At 46.6% G+C, this 20,742-nt stretch overlaps 1 protein-coding gene across 4 annotated transcripts in view; it reads right to left on the bottom strand.

Annotated features, from left to right (window-relative positions):
• Positions 1–20,742, bottom strand: part of LOC147628819 (YebC-like protein) — a 99,837-nt gene that overhangs the window by 40,094 nt on the left and 39,001 nt on the right. For 2 of the 4 annotated variants that reach the window (XR_015267821.1, XR_015267820.1), the window contains exon 2: positions 12,477–14,654. The exons of the other annotated variants lie outside the window; for them this stretch is intronic. The gene's annotated coding sequence lies outside the window, so the exon portion shown is untranslated. The remainder of the gene's footprint in view (positions 1–12,476; positions 14,655–20,742) is intronic. 4 annotated transcript variants of the gene reach the window in all.

The raw sequence follows: 20,742 nt of genomic DNA, 5'->3' as shown, positions 1-20,742 counted from the left end.
TACTACTGTTGAGTGTGTTTGGCTGCGTCGTCTCATGACTGATATGGATATTTCAGTGGAGGAGCCTACACCTATCTATACTGATAGTCAGAGTGCCATTGCTGTGGCCAGGAATCCTGTGTTTCATGCTCGCACGAAACATATTGAGATTCACTATCATTTTGTTCGGGAGAGACTCCTGGCAAGAGATATCAGTCTAATCTACTGTCCTACAGATCAGAATGTGGCAGACATCTTCACCAAGGCATTACCACGTCCGAAATTCGAAGCATTCCGCACTGCTTTGAGTTTGTTTCCTTTTGGTGGATGATGTACAGTGATCACATATCACTCCAGGGGGGTTTGTTGGGTTTTATGCTGTGTATGCACCCAGAGGAGTGCTAGTGATCATCAATAGATTACTGGGGCACTTTTTACTTCAGTTAGTGGAGGTTTTTTCCCCCAGTTTAGCTTAGTTTCACTTATAAGCAGTTTATAGGTGTTTTGGTCCACCCGGCACATTTTATGGCCGGACATGTGAACACATCTCTTTAGGTCACTTATTATGTGGCTGTTGTACTTCACATTTTGATAAGCTGAATACACAAGAAGTCGTGTTCTCTCTCTGTTGCTCTCCACGCCTGTTTGCAGCATCTCCAAACCCTAACCCTAACACTCCTTTGGCCGTCACTGATGATCTACTACAAGGTATTTCTTTACTCATGGATCTAGACCCATTTCATGGACAAGTAAAAAGCAACCTACGGTGGCACTTTCATCAACTGAGGCAAAGTATCGAGCGGCTTGTGAGGTGATTTGGTTGTGGTGGCTACTTGAGGAGATCGGTTTTCAACAGCAACAAACTACCCTTATCTCATGTGACAACCAAAGTTGCTTGGCTATTGCTAAGAATCCGGTATTTCATGTCGGATTAAGCATATAGAGATCCAGTTGTAACTGGCCTTCAGAAATCTGACGGGCGGAAAAACAAATACTCACACACAAAACACTTCATCACCCATGGGAACCTGAGAAAGGGAAACAAACAGGGGGAGCTAGAGTGCTCCTGCAAATAATACAAGGATACCGATTGGCCCCAAAACGCAGTCGCGCCCTCTTTACTTGATCAAAATTTGAGTACATGATACAACTTGTCGAATCCTCTACCAATAGGATCCCTTTTAGCTTTTCACCCAGGACTTCCAAATAAAAACTCTCGTTATTACAGCAAAGCATTCCATTAAGAAGGAACACCAATACGACATGTAACTCGTGGCGGGTGTCCGGGGGACTAGGACCTTTGACACACTTGTTGATACCATCAATGCATATTCAAACATTTAAACATGGCCACAGCCTTAACACATATCCATCATCACTTTGCATAAAACATAAAGCTGGACAAAACATCCACAAATGCTGAAAATGGAGCTTGCGAAGGTGACACCGCATAGAGGCCGGAATGGGCCGACCCCCCCTGGAGTATTTTATTACCCAAGGAGAATAATATCATGTACAAGCTTTGAGAGCCTTACTCTCCCTACGGGAGATGCCGGATTATCCATATACAAATGTCATAACACAGCCCAACACGAGGCAACCGAGCTGAAACACAAGCTGTAGAAATGCCGAGCCAACAACATAATCCATATGCCTCCGTGTGGGTATTGATTCTTCCCCAAAAACCACGGGTCTTCATACAATAGAGCTGGTACAGCAAGTACAACTCTCCATTCAGCTGCAATCTAAGAGATGGGTCCTTCCATAAACTCTCTCTCTAAAAATATCCCAATTGGTAGACATTCTGTCATAGGCACTTTGCCAACTCTTGGTATCTGCTCAATTCCAGATGTAATGATGCGAACAGAATTTCCATCGGAGTCAGACCAAAAATAGCAACTCTCCTAAATTTTAGGAGTGTGGTCCTTTGTATTCTAGGATAATCCCCCATTCCCAAAGCTTGTACTTTCCAAATATTTAGACATCCTGGAGTCCACCAGACCCCTTTCATACTGGGAAATGTCCAGGCTAATGACATCCTCCCCAGCTTCTTAAAAGTTGTCCGTAACTTTAAGCTTCAAGCCATATATTCAAGATATAATCATGTCCCATCAAGTGGGCGAGACGAGACAGTCTCAAAAATCCAATATAATGGAAGAATCCATGTCCCAAAGAAATGAGTGAGACTAAATAAGTCTCCATAATACCAATCACATAGATTATAGGCATTCCGGCCACCAATAGTTTGTAGGCATTTCGGTCACCAACTCACACTACCCTCTCAAGTGCCCATGTTTCCTTCCATCTGCTCTCTATTGTTCCACCCACACATGGTAGAAACAATCTTCAAGCGAGCACGTAGGACAAGAGAACACTACACAGGGTATGTTGTGCTTGTCACTACCCTTTGACGTGCCCATGTTCCCTTTCATCTGCTCTCTATTGTTCCACTCACCCATGGTAGAAACAATCTTCAAGAGAGCACGTAGGACAAGAGAACACTACACAAGGTATGTGAACCATGAGTTCCATAAGTGCAATGCATCCCAAATAAAGGGAGCCATAAAGAATAATCCATCCCAGTAAAAGGGAGTCGTAAACATAATCCATAAACCTGAGGATGGATCCAAATCCCTAGAAAAGAAGACCAGGAATCCATAGACCTGTATACCATAATTCTTGTATACGATAACTCTTACCACATACTCCGTGCTAAACCACACACCTTGGAGTAGAGGTAGACTTTTATTCATAAAAGCATTATATCCATGAGATATCCAAATATTTCTTCTCTATAAACTCGGACAGATTCGTCCATAGAAATTGCTTGTAAAGCCCAATATCTATATAAATCTCGTCCAAGAAAGAAATCTCCATAGAAACAATCGATCCCAATAAAGGGAGCCAATAAACAATGTTTCCTTGAAACCATCTCAAGGCAAACAACAACACCTTTCTCCTTGCCTAGCTATACAAGGGTTAGTGAACATCAAAAACACTTCATAGTGAATAGCAAAAGCACCAACTTTGCAAACTCAAGTATACTTAGCTTTTCTTTGCCAAGTTGGTCATGAAGCCAAAAGAAATATCTCGTCACCATATCCTTAAGATATCCTGAGATATATCTCCATATAGCTTGCCTGTAAGCTTGATAATATAATCCACAATATCCATATGGAAAGAGTGCTAAACGTGTGCACATAAAGCCAACTCCACACTTCCAAGATAAAATTTTGTGAATTCATAAATCCTTATATCAACAAGCTGTCTACTGCTCATGCTCTTGCATACAATATGCAGCAAAATGGAGTTGCTAAGCAAAAAAATAGGCACATTACAGAGATAGTACAGGAAATTGATGACAGAGAAGAATAAGCTATGAAGCGGCTCGCCATGCTTAACAGCAATGATGGTAAGTGTGGTCCCCACTTGAGATCTTTTCTCTTCCTTATTGATAGAAGGAAGCCTCCGCTTCCAAGAAAGCCTATGCTCTGATACCAATGTAACTCGCAGCGGGTGCCCGAGGGACTAGGGCCTTTGACACACTTGTTGATACCATCAATGTATATTAAAACATTTAAACATGGCCACAACCTTAACACATATCCATCATCACTTTGCATAAAACATAAAGCTAGACAAAACATCCACAAATGCTGAAAATGGAGCTTGCACACGTGACACCGCATAGAGGCTGGAATGGGCCGACCCCCCCCTAGTATTTTATTACCCAAGGAGAATAATATCATGTACAAGCTTTGAGGGCCTTACTCTCCCCACCGGAGATGCCGGATTATCCATATACAAATGTCATAACACAACACAACACAAGGCAACTGAGACGGAACACAAGCTGTAGAAATGCCGAGCCAACAACATAATCCATATACCTCCGTGTGGGTACTGATTCTTCCCCAAAAACCACGGGTCTTCATGCAATAGAGCTGGTACAGCAAGTACAACTCTCCATTCAGCCGGTACAGCACGTACAATGGCCGGTACAGCACGTACAATGGCTGGTACAGCCGATAGAGTGGCTGGTATAGTAGGTACGGTGGCTGGTACAACAGGTGCAACAAGTACAAATGCTGGTAGAGCATGTACAGTGACGAGTACAACAGGTACAGTGGTTGATACAACAAGTACAAAAGCTGGTACAGCCGGTACAATGGGTGGTACAACAAGTACACCTCCAATACAGTCCTCAACAGCCGGTATTCTTCATGGACAGCCTTCAAGTGAGAGAGAAAGACAGTAGCCATCATTAGGGCAGCCTGTAACGGTGGTAGAGGCTAGTGTGTAGCAAGAGAGCCTCCATTAATGAAGAGAGAGAGCTCCAATTTATAGATTTGGACCTCCCATGAGCTAAAATGGCAAGAGAAGGATACAACAAGTGGAGAGCCACACAATAGCTGAAGTGACAAGTGTGAGGCCACTTGTCTCACTTTGATCCACTTTCTAACAAGTGTCAAGCCACTTGTCTCATTTTGGTCCACTTTCTTGCCACATGTCCAAATCTAAGAGATGGATCCTTCCATAAACTTTATCTCTAAAAATATCCCACGGAGTCGGGCCAAAAATAGCAACTCTCCTAAATTTTAGGAGTGTGGTCCTTTGTATTCTAGGATAATCCCCCATTCCCAAAGCTTGTACTTTCCAAATATTTAGACATCCTGGAGTCCACCAGACCCCTTTCATACTGGGAAATGTCTAGGCTGGTGACACGATACCTCCCTGCTTGAAAAGGTCTTCTCCATCTCAACCATGGATCCCACAAACCCTTTCTCGAACAGCAGTAGCGTTGAACCAAACCACATGTCCTCCCTATAGTCACAGCTTGCATGTAACCTCGAGAAAACTAGAACCTGTTCACATAAATCCAAAGACATGTTTTCCACATGAAACCAAAGACCTGTATCCAATAAACCAAAGACCTGTATCCATAAACCATAGGCCTGTTTCCTCGTTACTAGAATCCTGTTTCTTCCCGAAAACCAATGTCCCGTTTCCATGACAGATAAACCAATATCCGAAAACCAATGTCCTGTTTCCATGATAGATAAACCATCCAATCAAGGTTGCCAAAACCTAGAGAGAGAAAGCTAGAGGACGTGTCAAGCAATCCCTGAATACACATAAGTCCAAGATGAAGAGCAACAACACATCTCTTCCAAGAACCTCATCCTGTGCATATGTAGCTTGATCCTCTGCATCCTAATCTCATAAACAAAACCTCCTTACGAAGAGAGAGAGAGAGAGAGAGAGAGAGAGAGAGAGAGAAAAAGATCTCTCGACTCGTGCGGTGCCTTCACTCGAGGCTCAAAAAGGCGTAGTGTCCTCAGAGGCAATCTAATGCCCTGTATAACAAATAGGTGCTGTATGCAAGGGGGCAAAGGGTATCCAGTGAGCTTACCCATAGACCCGCTTCCATCATGCTGGTCTAAGCCTGTCCGGTCTGGCTGCGGATATACCTCGACGATGCAGTCTACTCCATGCTGCAGAAAACCACCCACCTGGCTGTCACATGCAAGTGACCTGCTCCACAACTACCAGCACCTGGCCAGATTCGCTGCTGTGCGCCCGTCCCCTGCACCGCCTTCCCACACCTGGCTGCCCGCCTATCTGACGCCTGCCTACCTGCCTGCCTGTCTGGTCGCTAGTTGCTTGTAGTCCGTACACACAGTACGTTTGGTGTCCTTCGCTAGCTGCAACCCGCCTGGCGCCCAGAGCTGTTCACAGCCCGCCTGGCTGTAGCCATGCGCACAGCCCGCCTGGGTGTAGCCATATGCACAGCCCGCCCGCTTGTACCACATGATGACCACACCTCGACTCCACAAGGCAACCCTGCACTCCTTCAGCTCTGCCACCCTTCGCTTATAAAGGGGCGATGCGCTTTCTCCAAAACGCCAAAAGCGATTAGCAAAAACGCATGCCTTTTAAAATAATAATACTTTTAAACCTTCAAAGGTTATTAAACCTTATAAACTTATAACTCCCTTTTGTCCCCTTTCACACTTGGTCTGGCCACACACATACGGGTTTTCCTTTTCATATCCAACTGATGCTTGTTCACACTTGTCCATCCCGTGTCCATGCCCGTGCCCACCTGCTTGTTGTCCAGAGGGAAAAACACAGGGTCATAAAATACTCCTCTCTTGAAAAATAGCAAGCGTCCTCAATTGCACTCAATAACACAGTAGGCATCCCATGAAGAAAGAGTCCCCATATGACAAAAGCAATGCCCCTCCAGTGCATTTGGGTGATGAAACAATCATCCTGAACAATAAATCCATTCCGTCTGATCAAAGTGACAAACACCCTTGCTTGTTCCTTCAGAACCTGCAACAAAAGTCTAAAACCAAGTGGAAACATGTTACCTATGTTAGCCAAAAAAAAAACCATGCATCATTCTACATATGACAAACATATGCATGACACACATATATGCATTTGCAAACAATATGCTCCTCACGATGCTCTACCTACTCCAAAATAACAGCCTCAGGGTTGCTCGCAAGCCTTACACCCATGGGCATCCACGACTGGAGGTACAACATGAGCATATGAAAGCACTCAATGCATCTAAACTATACATCCACTAAGTACTTTCCACATATGTCCCTCTTGATGCTTTACCCACTCTGCACATGGTCATCCCGTAGGAGCCACACTCAGTGATGCATCCATGAACATAATAAAGTACTTGATGTATCATACCAACATACATGCATCTCATCCTGACACATCCAAAGTATTACCAAATGTATTCCCAAGGGTACCAGGATCCAATGGCACCAAAATACAATAATACCTCGGAAAGTGTATAAATACATGCACAAATAGAGTTCAATCCATATATGAACCAAACCAACTCTAGGACCGCTCACAAGACTTATGCCCTTCATAAAGTCTTGAAGTGTTAGCTCAGGTTGCTGCAAACTTAAAGCTAAACCAAACCATGCCATTCCAAAGGAGACCAACTTCACAAATAGCATCATCTCATGTGACTAGTACACAATATCATAGAAGTCCCATACGCAGATGTACTGTCAGTCTCTAGTACCTTCGGGTGAATACAAAGATATCACCAAGCGATTTCTAGATGAAAAACTGAGCCTGTCTGTAATAAGGGAGCGGAGATGCTACCCCCCTCTTGAGCATCAGGCAATGCTCCAGACCCATGCTCTGCTGAACCTGAATGAGCCGTCACAAGAGTCGGCTCCAACTCAAAGGCATCAAGATAAAGCTGCAATACCTAAGGTGAATCTGCTAAGTCACCCTCCTCCATCCACTTCGCATCCATCGGTGAATAGTTCTTGAACTTCACAAGATAACGACGGAAAACTTTACCTTGTACCTTTCTTTCCTTATGTGCCCGTATCTGCTCGGGAATAAGAACCTCATCAAGTTCCTCTGCTTCCATCTGAGCCTCATCTGATATATCCACAGGCACCCAAAACCTGCTTGCACTCCACCCAAGTGGTAAGCACAAGTCCCCAATGAAGCATAGTAGATCACCACTGCTAAACATAGAAAGAAAGCTACCTTCCGAACCCCATGAAGCCTCCATGAAGATACCATCGGTGACAAACTGTCGAAAGCCATAGCCTTCAACCCATCTCTTGCACCATAACACTTCAGATGCTTCTTGTTCCTGGCTAACTACTTCCTGTCCTTGGTGTCTTTTCTCCTAAGCTTCATCTTTAGCTTTTGCTCTTCACCTCATACAGGCAACGACACACAATCCTGCACTGCCTCCTGCACTTCATTTTCACTTTCCACATGTTGAAGCTTTTGATGTGACAACCACGAGCTCGCCTTCTTGAGAAAGTCGACGATATCCCGGCGATGGAACCATGTAACCTGCCTTCAAAAATCTGACGGGCGGTGAAACAAATACTCACACACAAAACACTTTCACCCATGGAAACCTGAAAAAGGGAAACAAACAAGGGGAGCTAGAGTGCTCCTGCAAATAATACAAGGACACCGATTGGCCCCAAAACGCAGTGAAAACGCAGTGGCGCCCCTTGCGATATTTCTTTACTTGATCAAAATTTGAGTACAAAGTACAACTTGTCGAATCCTCTAACAATAGGATCCCTTTTAGCTTTTCACCCAGGACTTCCAAATAAAAACTCTTGTTATTACAACAAAGCATTCCATAAAGAAGGCACACATGTACGACACCTCCCTGCTTGAAAAGGTCTTCTCCATCTCAACCATGGATCCCACAAACCCTTTCCCGCACAGCAATAGCGTTGAACCAAACCACATGTCCTCCCTATAGTCACAACTTGCATGTAACCTCGAGAAAACTAGAACCTGTTCACATGAATCCAGAAACATGTTTTCCACATGAAACCAAAGACCTGTATCCATAATCCGATAAACCAAAGACCTGTATCCATAAACCATAGGCCTGTTTCCTCGTTACCAGAATCCTGTTTCTTCCCGAAAACCAATGTCCTGTTTCCATGACAGATAAACCATCCAATCAAGGTTGCTAAAACCTAGAGAGAGAAAGATAGAGGACGTGTAAAGCAATCCCTGAATACACATAAGTCCAAGATGAAGAGCAACAACACATCTCTTCCAAGAACCTCATCCTGTGCATATGTAGCTTGATCCTCTACATCCTAATCTCGTAAACAAAACCTGCTTGCGAAGAGAGAGAGAGAGAGAGAGAGAGAGAGAGAGAGAAATGAAATGAAATGTTATATTAACATCTTCAAAAGGCCATAATGATCTATGAGACCAAAAAGTTACTTCATGGTGGATCTGATACAATGTCTGGATAAAAAACCAGAAAATGAAAAATAAAGATGATACTACTGGCACCTAGAAAATGAAACTGGAACTGGAAGGTAAACAGAAATCCTTATAAATATAGTGAGGGGGGGGGGGGGGGGGGGGGGGTACGCTATGGAGGTGAGTGGAGTACAGTGAGGGGATACAATATCATGTGGGACAGGGGGGTACACTATGGAGGTGCCTCCATGTTAGATATCCGTAACGCCGCTACGGGCGTTACCACGAGAGGGGACGGCCTCTGGCTCACCACCCAGCCATAGAGGAAGAATGAGGATTGCCCCTCATCCCCCAGGCTATATAGTGTGTGGCCTGCCGTCCACACTAGCCTGGCCGCCCATGACTCCGCATGGGCGTCCTCTCCCACTGAACCCCGGATATGGCCATCCGGTCTGCCGTCGGTCACAGGCATTACAGCCTACGTGACATTACCCCCCCCTTAAGAAGAGTTTTCGTCCTCGAAAACAAACTGGGGAAACCTTTTGGAAATTGCACTACGGCGTTCCCAGGTAGCTACCTCCTCATCCCTATCTGTCCATTTAACAAGTACCTCCTGGTACACTTTATGTCGGGTCTGTCTATCACGATACTGTAGAATCTTTTCAGGTTCATGTGGTATCTTTGGTGGCTCTATCAAGTCCACCAAAATCTCTGGAGAAACTGCGTTCTCTAACCCGTGAACTGATTTCTTCAGTTTACTGACATGGAAGACAGGATGGACTTGAGAACTCTCTGGTAACTCAAGTTTATATGCTACGTCCCCAATCTTCTTAAGGATTTTAAAAGGACCACAATATCTTGGAGAAAGTTTATCACACTTTCCCGTTTTCATGGTTTCTGACTGCGCAGGAACCTTGAGGAATACAAAGTCACCTTCTGCAAAGGTCACCCTTTCTTCGTCCTTTATCCGCATAAGTTTTAGCGCGATCCTGAGCGCTACGAATGCTCTCACGTGCGGCTCTGAGCATATCATTCATATCTTCAAGGAAATCCTTGACAGATTGAATCTTCTCCTTTTCTAGGCCTACAGCCATTGGAGATCTCGGCTGGAATCCATACATTAACATGAATGGTGTAAATCCAGTCGCTGAGTGTTTGGAGCTATTATAGGCAAACTCCAGTAAGGGTAAGTACTCTTCCCAATTAGATTGCTTCTTACTAACATAAGAACGCAACATATCCTCTAGAATTTGGTTAACTCTTTCAGTTTGACCATCAGACTCCGGATGATCTGCCGTACTCATACTCAGAGTAGTATCCAGCTTTTTGAAGACTTCCCTCCAAAAATGACTGTTGAACTTTCTATCTCTATCTGACACTATATCTGCGGGCAAGCCATATAGCTTGTAGAGATGTTCAATAAAGAGTTTTGCCAACTCTGGCGTTTTAACAGTTTTCTTCGTGGCAATAAACTTTGCCATTTTAGATAACCTATCCACTACCACCCACACCGAGTCATTCCCTCGACTCGTCTTGGGTAAACCAGTAATGAAATCCATGGAAATGCTTTCCCATTTCCCTTGAGGAATCTCCAGCGGATGGAGTAGTCCTCCAACCTTAAGACGTTCATGTTTATTGACCTGGCACTTATTGCATTTCAGCACATAAGTCTGGACGTCCTTAAACAAACTAGGCCAATAAAACTGTCTTTTTACTAGTGCATAGGTCTTCTGAATCCCGGGATGACCCGCACTTGGACTATCATGACTTTCTTTAAGAATTTGGGCCCGAAAGTCACCAATAGTTGGTACACATATTCTACCCTTGTAGAGTAAGTACCCGTCGTCAATGGAGTAATTAGCATATTTCTCCCCCCGACGAAGTTTATCACTCCCCTTTGAAGCCGTGGCGGTCAAAGGTGATGAAGGGCCTACGTCAGAACTCTCCGGTTGCAAACTATACCCAGAAGACACGGCTAGTCTCTCCGGACTAACTCTCGCTTCCCTTCCCGTTGCACCTTCGGCCAGTCTCTCCGGACTAGCAATACGTGCCAACGAGGGAGGTGGTCGCGTCTGTGAAGAAGTGCGTACGCGTACAGCGCGCCAGACCTCTGTAAAAGATGGATCATGCTCACATAAACCACGTAGGGACTCCAAGAAATCATTCTTGAAGACTGTGAAACTAAGTTCATTAATCTGTGGCATGCGACTAAGTGCATCTGCCACCACGTTATACTTACCTTTCTGGTAACGTATCTGAAGGTCAAACTCCTGTAGAATCTCCGCCCACCGAGCTTTTCTACCCTTCAGTTCATTTTGACTTGAAAGCCATTTCAGACTTTCATGGTCCGTCCGGACCTTAAAAGTGGCACCATATAAATAGTGTCTCCACTTTTTCAGTGCATGAACTATCGCTAGTAACTCTCGCTCGTAAGCCGAGTAGTTACGCTGCGCACGATCTAACTTTTTACTTTCAAATGCAATTGGGTGTCCCCTTTGCATAAGTACGGCCCCAATGGCCTCATTACTAGCGTCTGTTTCCAAAACAAACGGCTCATTCGGATCGACAATTGTCAAAACAGGTGCAGCTGCTACGGTCACCTTGAGCTTATCAAAGCTTTTCTGTTGGGCGTCCCCCCAACTAATGTTCTTTGTTTTTGACCGTAACTGGTCAGTCAACGGGACTGCGATCTTCGCGTAGTCCTTCACATACTGTTGGTAGAACCCCGACATGCCAAGGAAAATCTGCAGTTCCTCGAGATTCTTCGGCGCTGGCCATTTAAGAATAGCCTCTACTTTTTCTGGCTCCATCCGCGTACCATCGGCGGATATAATATGGCCAAGGTAGTGAATTTCTGTTTCAAAAAATTCACATTTGCTTTTCTTTGCAAATAATTTGTGCTCTCGCAACAACTTGAACACTAGACGCAAATGCTCTATGTGTTCTTTCTGTGTCTTACTGTACACAAGAATATCATCTAGGAAAACTACTACGAATTTTCCCAGATATGGACGTAAAATACTGTCCATCAGCGTCATAAACGTCGCTGGAGCATTGGTTAGCCCAAATGGCATAACCAAAAACTCAAAATGCCCGAAACGGGTCCTAAATGCTGTCTTCGCAACATCTTCTGCTTTTATTCTAACCTGATGATACCCAGATCTCAGGTCTATTTTTGTGAAGTATCTCGATCCATAGAGTTGATCAAACAACTCATCCATGCGTGGCATCGGATACTTGTTCTTAATCGTTATCTGATTAAGAGCTCTATAGTCTATGCACATCCGCATAGATCCGTCTTTCTTCTTTACCAGAAGAATAGGCGATGCCCACGGACTTGAACTAGGCCGAATAAAGCCTTTGTTCAAATATTCCGTTAATTGTTTTTCCACCTCCTGTGCTTCGGAGTGGCTTAATCTATAAGCAGGTTTGCTTATAGGTTTTGATCCTGGCATAACTTCGATGCCATGGTCTACTTCCCTAGATGGTGGTAAACCATCTGGTAAATCATCAGGAAAAACATCCCGAAATTCCTCTAATAAATTCGTTAAAGTATCTACGTACTTTTTCTTCAATGTCTCATTTACCTTGGATTTTTTCTTGTTCGAATCACATGCATGCCAAACAGGGTTTTCAAACAGTGGGTCTCGTCCAAGGTTATTTTGTTTTTCTTGTTTGTCTACGCAAACATCATTTATCGTTTCATCTACGGAAACAGAATTCAAAAGAGGGTAACAAGCATATACCTCTGCTATCTGGTCTCTGCGGACCGCTGTACACAACTCCATGGAGGAAATAAGTGGTGTGGCAGGGACAGTACGGTCGCCCTGCAGGGTGATGACTTTACCTCCATGCTCAAAACATAGCGTGTTATGTAAGTAATTCCGAGCTAGACTAGGGCCCAAGCCATACAGCCACTCCCTGCCTAGATATACGTCTGCTCTGGCTAAGTGCATGACCTGAAAGTCAAGCGGAGCCTTGTAGTCCTGCATAGATAATGGGATCCCCAATACTACGGTATTCCATACCGTTTTGTCATATCCGTTGGCTAGGCCAACAGTATACTCATGATCACTCCGGGTCTCAGTCAATCCCAATTTCTTGACTAACGAGTAGTTCAAGAAGTTGTGACTAGCTCCATCATCAATAAAAACTGTGACTCTACGGCCACCTATGGTGCCATACATGCGCACCATGTCATGCGGACCTACAGTAGGCTGCCACATCGCTGGTGTCACTGAACAAGCGTGATGCTCATCACAATGACACACTGTCACCTCTCTGAACTCTGCGGAACTGAGAGGGAGTCTCTGCACTGTATGCAACTGCCTAGAAGATTTACCATCTTTCTTGGGCTCGTTGCCACTCGTGCTGGCTTTAGGCTTTGGACACTCAGCCTTCGTGTGTCCTACTTCATTGCAATTAAAGCAGCGATTTTCCTTTCGCGCTTTAATATATTGCTCTTTCTTTTGGTTTTCGGTGTCTCTTTTTTTTCTGGATGGGCGCGGTTTTTTAGACCAATGACCACCCTGTCCTTCCTGGTCCGTCCTATCCCCTTGTTTCTCACTGCGGAACCCTTTTCTTTTGAGGCCTGACCTCCTCTTTTCACTACCCTCGGCCCTGCTAGAACCACCACGCGCACTACGGCGCTTGATGTCATCGAATATCTGTGCATATTGAATTGCCTCTGCTAAGTCTTTAGGCTGTAGGGGTTCTACGTACTCAAGGTAATCATCTTTGAGGCCTCTCTTAAAGCCCCGCAATGTTTGGAATGCATCGATTCCTTTTAACTTGAGTACTATCTCCCTGTAGTTTGAGATGTACTGAGTTAGGGATTTGTTCTCCATCGAGCACTTGTCCCATAACTCCCAGCTTCTCTCTGCCTCATTAACAGGCAAAAATTCTTTTCGAAACATTGTTTCAAATTCCGTCCAAGTGGCAGGGCGAGTTGTCAGACTCATCCACCACTTGTACGCTTTGCCGGTTAAAGAGAGGCTAGCCTCTACGGGCTGTATACGGCTAGGCTACTGTCGCAGCGCGTGCAAATCTGACCACTTCGCTAGAAACATATTGACTGAGTCCTTGTTTCTCTCCTTTTCCTCGCCACCAAAACTAGGCGGCTTTAAGTCTTTTAACAACGACGAAGCTGTCGCTACGGACGGCCCCGCAGGCGCATCGGCCTGTACTCCTGCAACCACTGGCGAGGCTACGCTCACCCGTGCTGTAGGAGCTCGGCTACCACGAGGAGTCGGAGTACTAGCCGAGGCGGCTGTCAGTGCATCTAACCGTGTGGAGATGCTCTGTAGCATCGTGACTAAATCAGCCTGGTCTTTACCCATAGTATTCAATTTGGCATTAAGATATTTAAACAGTCCACTAGAGAGCTCCGTCTCTGTCAGGACATCAGCAGGGTCTAGTAGGTCATAGTCATCGTCGTCATAATCCAAGAGGTCCTCCTCGGTCCCCTCGGCGACGTCAGTGTTCATGTCCTCTGGCTCATCGGCCAGAAAGGGGTCATCAGCCAATGCGGCCGCTGCGGGCTCGCTGGGTCCTAAGGCAGGGTCAATAGACGAGGAGGGCGCTGGCGGATCACGAGTGATCGATAAGCGCGCTCCGGACCGAACAACGGTCGGGCGTGTACGGCCTGACAATTCGGTCGGGGTCAAACCCGCGACCGAGGACAAGAGACTGGAAAAACCTAGAGAAGTAGAAGGCGGTGGAGACACACTACGCCTAGCAGACATTTTTAATTCTTGCAAAAAATAATGCGAGAACTCAGAAATTACTAAAAAAAAACGCTAATAAAAATGAGCAATGGTGGAGAGAGAATAATAGTCACCCCCCTTTACGGTCGCCTGTCGATTTGTTGCGTTGCGAGCCTATACAAGGACGCTTCCGGGATGCTCCGATCCACGAGAAAATGCCTGCAACTTATAACAAAAATTAACCCCGGAAACACTTATCCCTTGTCGGGATTATTTCTTGCGGGAATGATTCTCCTCCCCAGCCGAGAGAGAGGGTTCCTTGAATTTTTCATTGTTACTTTTTTCAAATTGAATAATGAAAAAATATATATATATATATAAAAAGAAATGGTTTTTTCTTTTTTTCTTTTTTTTTTCTTTTCCTTTTTTTTTTTTGGCTATCTGGTTGTCTCTGTCCGCTGGTGGGCGTTGCGTGTGCTGGGCGTGTTTGGCCGGTTGTGTGGTGGCCGCCGTGGTTGGCTGGCCGCCGCCGGCCTGGCTGGCTGGCCGCCGCCGCCGCTGGCCGGCCTGGCTGGCTGGCCGGACTGGCTGGCTGACCGCCGCCGTTGGCCGCCGCCGCTTGCCGCCGCCGGCCTGGCTCCTAGGCGCTTGGGCTGGCTACTGAAGCGCACGCCCAAACACACCGATTACAGAGCTTCCGGCTTCCCTTTGACGCGTACGCATTTCCTCGCTCATTCATTGGGTGTATAGCAGGGCTTCGAATCCTTCCTGCGCGTAAGCTTGTTTCGCCCTCACACTTCCACGCATACAGCCCGGAAGACGAAAGGAAGACGAAAGGAGGCTCAGCTGCTGGGTGTCCCCGCCCTCCGCCCTGCGCCTTGATGACCGCCGTGCGGTGAAGGCTGCTGACGGGTGTTTTCTTAGTGTTTCAAGGGGCTGGCTGGTCTTCGCCCCCCCCCACACACACAGGTTTCGTGGGGTTGGTCTGCGCCCCCCCCGCCTCTACACAAAGGCGTTTTTTTTGTAGCTATCAACGCAGGCGTTTTCTTTGTCGTGGGGGGTTGGTCTGCGCCCCCCCCCCCCCACCTCAACACACAGTTTTTCAATCGATTCAACGCAGTTTTTCAATCGATTCAACGCAGACAAAAAAATGAAAACAACACATTTTGCTTACCTCGATGCTGTGTGTGACGGGGAGAGAGAATGAGAGAGAGAGAGAAAGAGAGTTCTTCCCTTCAAAAGTCTTGGCCCTCCTTCCTCCACACATTCCCTTGTGTAGATAAGGGTGAGGAGATTGTGGATGAAAACCACCGAGTGGGCTCCGGTCCCCCGTTCGCGCGCAGACTCTCACGATCCCTTCGAACCATGCTCTGATACCAGTGTTAGATATCCGTAACGCCGCTACGGGCGTTACCACGAGAGGGGACGGCCTCTGGCTCACCACCCAGCCATAGAGGAAGAATGAGGATTGCCCCTCATCCCCCAGGCTATATAGTGTGTGGCCTGCCGTCCACACTAGCCTGGCCGCCCATGACTCTGCATGGGCGTCCTCTCCCACTGAACCCCGGATATGGCCATCCGGTCTGCCGTCGGTCACAGGCATTACAGCCTACGTGACACTCCATCTCATAATATGTGCCTCCATCTCATAATATGTGCCGCATCGGACGCTGGCGGATCTCCTCAATATCCTCTGTGGTCAGCACCCTGACTGCGTGTCCCGCAAGTCTCGCAAGAATAATCCGAAACCGCCGCTGCAACCTCCGTCTATGCTGGGATGCCCTCCTCCGTAGTTGTGGGCATCTGGACCACCCAAGCTCAATCCCACGATCAATCAGTGTACCGCTGGTGTGGGCGGTATCCATGTCCTGCTGCTGCTGTGGTCCATCTGGCGCAGTGATGGCTGGACTAAAGAAGTCTGTAATGTGCCTCTGAGTCTGCCCAAGTGTACATCCATGTAATTGGGTCTGATCACAAAACCATCTGCTGTGAGCTGAAGAAAATGCTCTCTGTAGAAAGCCATCTTCGTGCCCAGCTCCTCAGTCGGCTGTATCCATGTCCTCCTAATGTCCAGCTAAACTAAATCCTGACGGATGAGTCTGGTAATCTCTGTCCGTGTGAGAGTGAGAGAGGGTGCCTCCAGAGAATACTGGAAGGGAGGCAATCTGCCCATGCTAAAACCATGTGCCCGGAACCAAGATGTCATCTGTCCATACCAACAAGCCGTGTCTCCCTGTAAAGCTAACTGTCGGGAGGACTCAAGGGCGAGGCGTGCATATCTGTCTCGGGGGAGATCCCACAAGCCATGTATGTAGGAGACTAATCTCGTAAGAGCCTCAATCACCAGAGGGGCAGCCGCAAGCTCTGCTCGAATAATCTCATGAGGTACCAAGGCCCTGGCTCTAATAATCCTAGCAATCATAGATACCAAAGGCCTCTCCATACCTCTCCACCCGCCTGCGTTGTGATGGCCCACTGAAGGTACCCATACCCGCACTCCATAAAGCATAGCTGATGTCACTAGAGTGTCAAAAAGCCAAAGTTTCGTTCGAGGTTCCTGAAACTGAACCTGCGAACACATGCTCTCCAAACCACCCAGGGCTGCATGTGCTCTAGTCAATCTAGTCTCTGTTGCTCTCCTCATCGAAAACACTGGCCCACTGAATACTACCCCAAGATATGTATATGCATCTGTATACTCCATAATCTCCTGCCCATATGTACATGTGGGAGCTGATCCCCTAACCCACTGTGGCATGGTGTTAAACACCATAACCTTGGTTTTTCCAAGGTTGACAGACAATCCACTATCATCTGCAAACTCATGTAAAGCATCTTGATGACGCTGCGTACCCTCAGGGGAGTCAGAGATCAACACAATATCATCAGCATATAACAATAGTGGGATCCATGTACCTGCTAGCCGGGCTCCTCTATCCCCCAATCTCTCAATGTCGTCAGAAGCCTCATCCACATACATACCAAACAATGAAGGATATAACGGGCAACCTTGCTTCACTCCTATAGTGGAGTGAACCAAAGTAGAGACCCCCTCTGAGTGCGTACATGTCCTGCAACTGATCTATATAAAGCCATAATCCCCCATATGAGCTCTGTGGGTACCCCCATCTCCTGTAATCGCCTCATCAATCTGGGTCTGGGCACTGTATCAAATGCTTTGCGGAAGTCCACAAAGCTACAATAAATCCGTCGCCCATGCGACCTGCCCTCCTCAATAATGGCCCGCAGAGTCAAGATGTGGTCAAGAGTAGAGAAACCTCTCCTGAACCCTGCCTGTCCCTCTGCTCGAATACCCTCTCTCTCTGCCCATCTACTCAACTGCTGCTCAAGAATGGATGCATACAATTGTGCTAGTGTGTGACCAATCATAATAGTGCGATAATTCCCTGGCTCCATAGGGTCCCCTGACTTGAAGATAGGCACGATGGTGGACATACTCCAAGTCTCGGGTCAGCCTTCACACATAGCACGATTGAACATCACTGCTAAAAGCTCTGCCAGCATGTCTCTCGCATGAATAAAGTGCTCAGCGACCAATCCATCATGATCATATGCTCTCCCAGTCTTCATCCTATCAATGGCCTTCCTTACCTTCTCTGCGGTAAAGAAAGTACATGTCTGTGGGCATGGTGCTGGCGAGTTAGGAAAAGGTGTCTGTCCAAGAACTGTATATAGAGATGCTGCATAACTACCCCAGACCTCTGTAGAAGTGATGGCCAAAGCAGGGGAGGACTCATGAAACAAACGCCAAGCCTCCCTCGAATCCTGGCTCAAGAACAGCTGGTATAATTCCTGCTCTAGCTGAGCAAGGAAGACCCACTTCTTCCTTCACACAAGGCGCCGGAAGGCAATACGTGACTGTCGGTGAGTAGTGACTCCCAAAGCAACCTCCTGCTACAGTCGGGCTATAAACCGGCCTTCAGAGAGCAAAGGGCGGTGGAACAAACATTTGCACATAAAACACTTCAACACCATTGAGGACCTAGAAAAGGAAAACAAACAGAGGGAGCTAGAGTGCTCCTGCAAAAAGTACACGGACACCGATTGGCCCCAAATCGCAGTGGCGCCCCTTGCGGTATTTCTTTCATTGATTATAAGAGCTTTGATTACAATATAAGGCTGGGAACTCAGCCGTCACAGTAGAACCCCTGAAGCCTGCAAAGAACCTGCATCTGGCTTCTAGTCCACACGGCATCCACAAACAAGTCCAGCCATTGTTCATATCAAAAGACTCTCTCACATTGAGTCTGCATACAGAAGCTTTCTCCCATGATCAAGGCTGCCACAACCATCCATAGCCTCTCACACTATGAACAGCATCACACCCTGACACATCCAGTGCTCCTGTATCACAACACAGACTCCCAAACTGTCTCTCAGAAGAGTATCACAGCACAGCATAACATACAGTCGACACACCTGTACAAACCCTCTCTACCATCCAAGGGTACTATCCATCTCTGTCATGGATTCCCTGTCCCCTGCCCAATCAGTAGCAAGGCTGTACCAAACATGTGTCCATTCCTGTACCTTCTGCTTGCATGTGACCTATCTCCTGGAGAAACCCAAAAACATGTTTCCTCAAGAAACCTACGACCTGTTTCCACATGAAACCCTTAGGCCTGTTTCCCTTTGAAACTTATGTCTTGTTTCCATACATCTAGTTACCTGTTCCCACATGAAACATCTGGCAACGTAGAGATGCCCATAACTGTAGGTCCCACTGTTCCTTTCTAGCAAGAAGAAAACAATCTGCTCCATGAGCACGCGGCCATGCGAGCTTGCATCACTCCCATGCCAAGAAACATAACCAAAAGACCTGTGCCTGTAGCCAAAAACCCAAGCACACATAGCTGAATTTGCAGCCACACAAAAACAGCCCGTAAACTGTCCCAAAACAGTCCTGAATCCAAAGCAAAGAGAAGCTGAAAGTTCCATCAGTTGAACGCCATCGACATGATGTCTATGTTCATGGAAAACCAGCCCTTGTCCACCTTTGTGCCGACTTTGAATGTACAGATCTGAAAAACAGCCCCGTACCCATCTGTACCACCTCGGGATACGTGCCAGAAGTTGTACTTGCACAATCAGCCTGCTGTCCTGATTCTGGTCACCTGAATCTGTGTAACCAGGCCTGTCCAGCACCTGTCTGCACCGCCTGCAGCAACTGTACTTGCTGTACCTGGCTGTCCATACACTGTACGGCAGCCGTACAGTATGGTACTGCTGAAAACTAGTCTGCACAGCCTGTACAGTACCTGTGCGCACCAGTCCAGCAGAGAAGAAGACCCACAGCCTGTACCAGAGAGAGAGAGAGAAAGTGTACTTGCACAGATCTGGCCGTACAGTGCTGTACGGCTGATTTACACTCAGAAAAACAGCAGCAGCACTCCAGAATCTGCAGTCGACTTGCTCTTCCACTTCTCCACGCTTGTGTACATGCGCTTGAAGGCTCCTCCACGACTCCTTTCCCAAAAGCTAGAGAGAGGGGGAGGAGAGAGAAGCACTACTCCAAAAGTGGCTCCTCCCCAAAATAATCCCTAGGGCCCCCAACTTTAATAAGTCCCTAGGGCCACTAAGGCCTAGGGGCAAACTTTAATAAACATTAAAGTTTAATGTTTCTAGTTCCCCCCTTCACACCTAGGGATGTCCACACATCTTAAACTCTGTCCGGGCACCCCCCATGTGAATCATAAAATATTCTGACTCTGCAACCACCATGCCCACACTTGTGCTGTTCCATTTTCACAGGGCCATGACATACCCCCCTCTTGAAAAATGGCAAGCGTCCTCGATTGCATTCTGGTGATGCATCAAAATATCCAGAGTGAAATATACAATATGGCAAGATCAGCGTCCCAATCTCTCTAAGCCATACACATGTATCATCATTCACTGCAAACCAATGGCATAGAAAAGCATCTCATGAGCAAAGACACCCCATATGGCAAAAACAATGGCCTTCCAATGCATCTGGATGATAGAACAATCATCCTGCACAATAAGCCACACTGTCCTCTTGCTTGTTCCTTCAGAACCTCCAGCAAAAGTCTAAAACCAAATGGAAACACGTTAACTGTGTTAGCCAAAAACAAAACCATGCATCATTCTACATATGACACACATATGCATTCGCAAACAATATGCTCCTCAAAATGCTCTACCTACTCCAAAGTAACAGTCTAAGGGCTGCTCGCAAGCCTTACGCCCATGGGCATCCCGCAGGACCCACGACTGAAGGTAAAACATGAGCATATGAAAGCACTCAATGCATCCAAACACTACA

The sequence above is a fragment of the Cibotium barometz genome, chromosome 18 (assembly GCF_041138505.1).
Source record: "Cibotium barometz isolate CiBa-2024 chromosome 18, ASM4113850v1, whole genome shotgun sequence".
NCBI lineage: Eukaryota > Viridiplantae > Streptophyta > Polypodiopsida > Cyatheales > Cibotiaceae > Cibotium > Cibotium barometz.
Note: the sequence above shows the minus strand (reverse complement) of the source record. Positions and strands in the feature narration are given on the sequence as shown.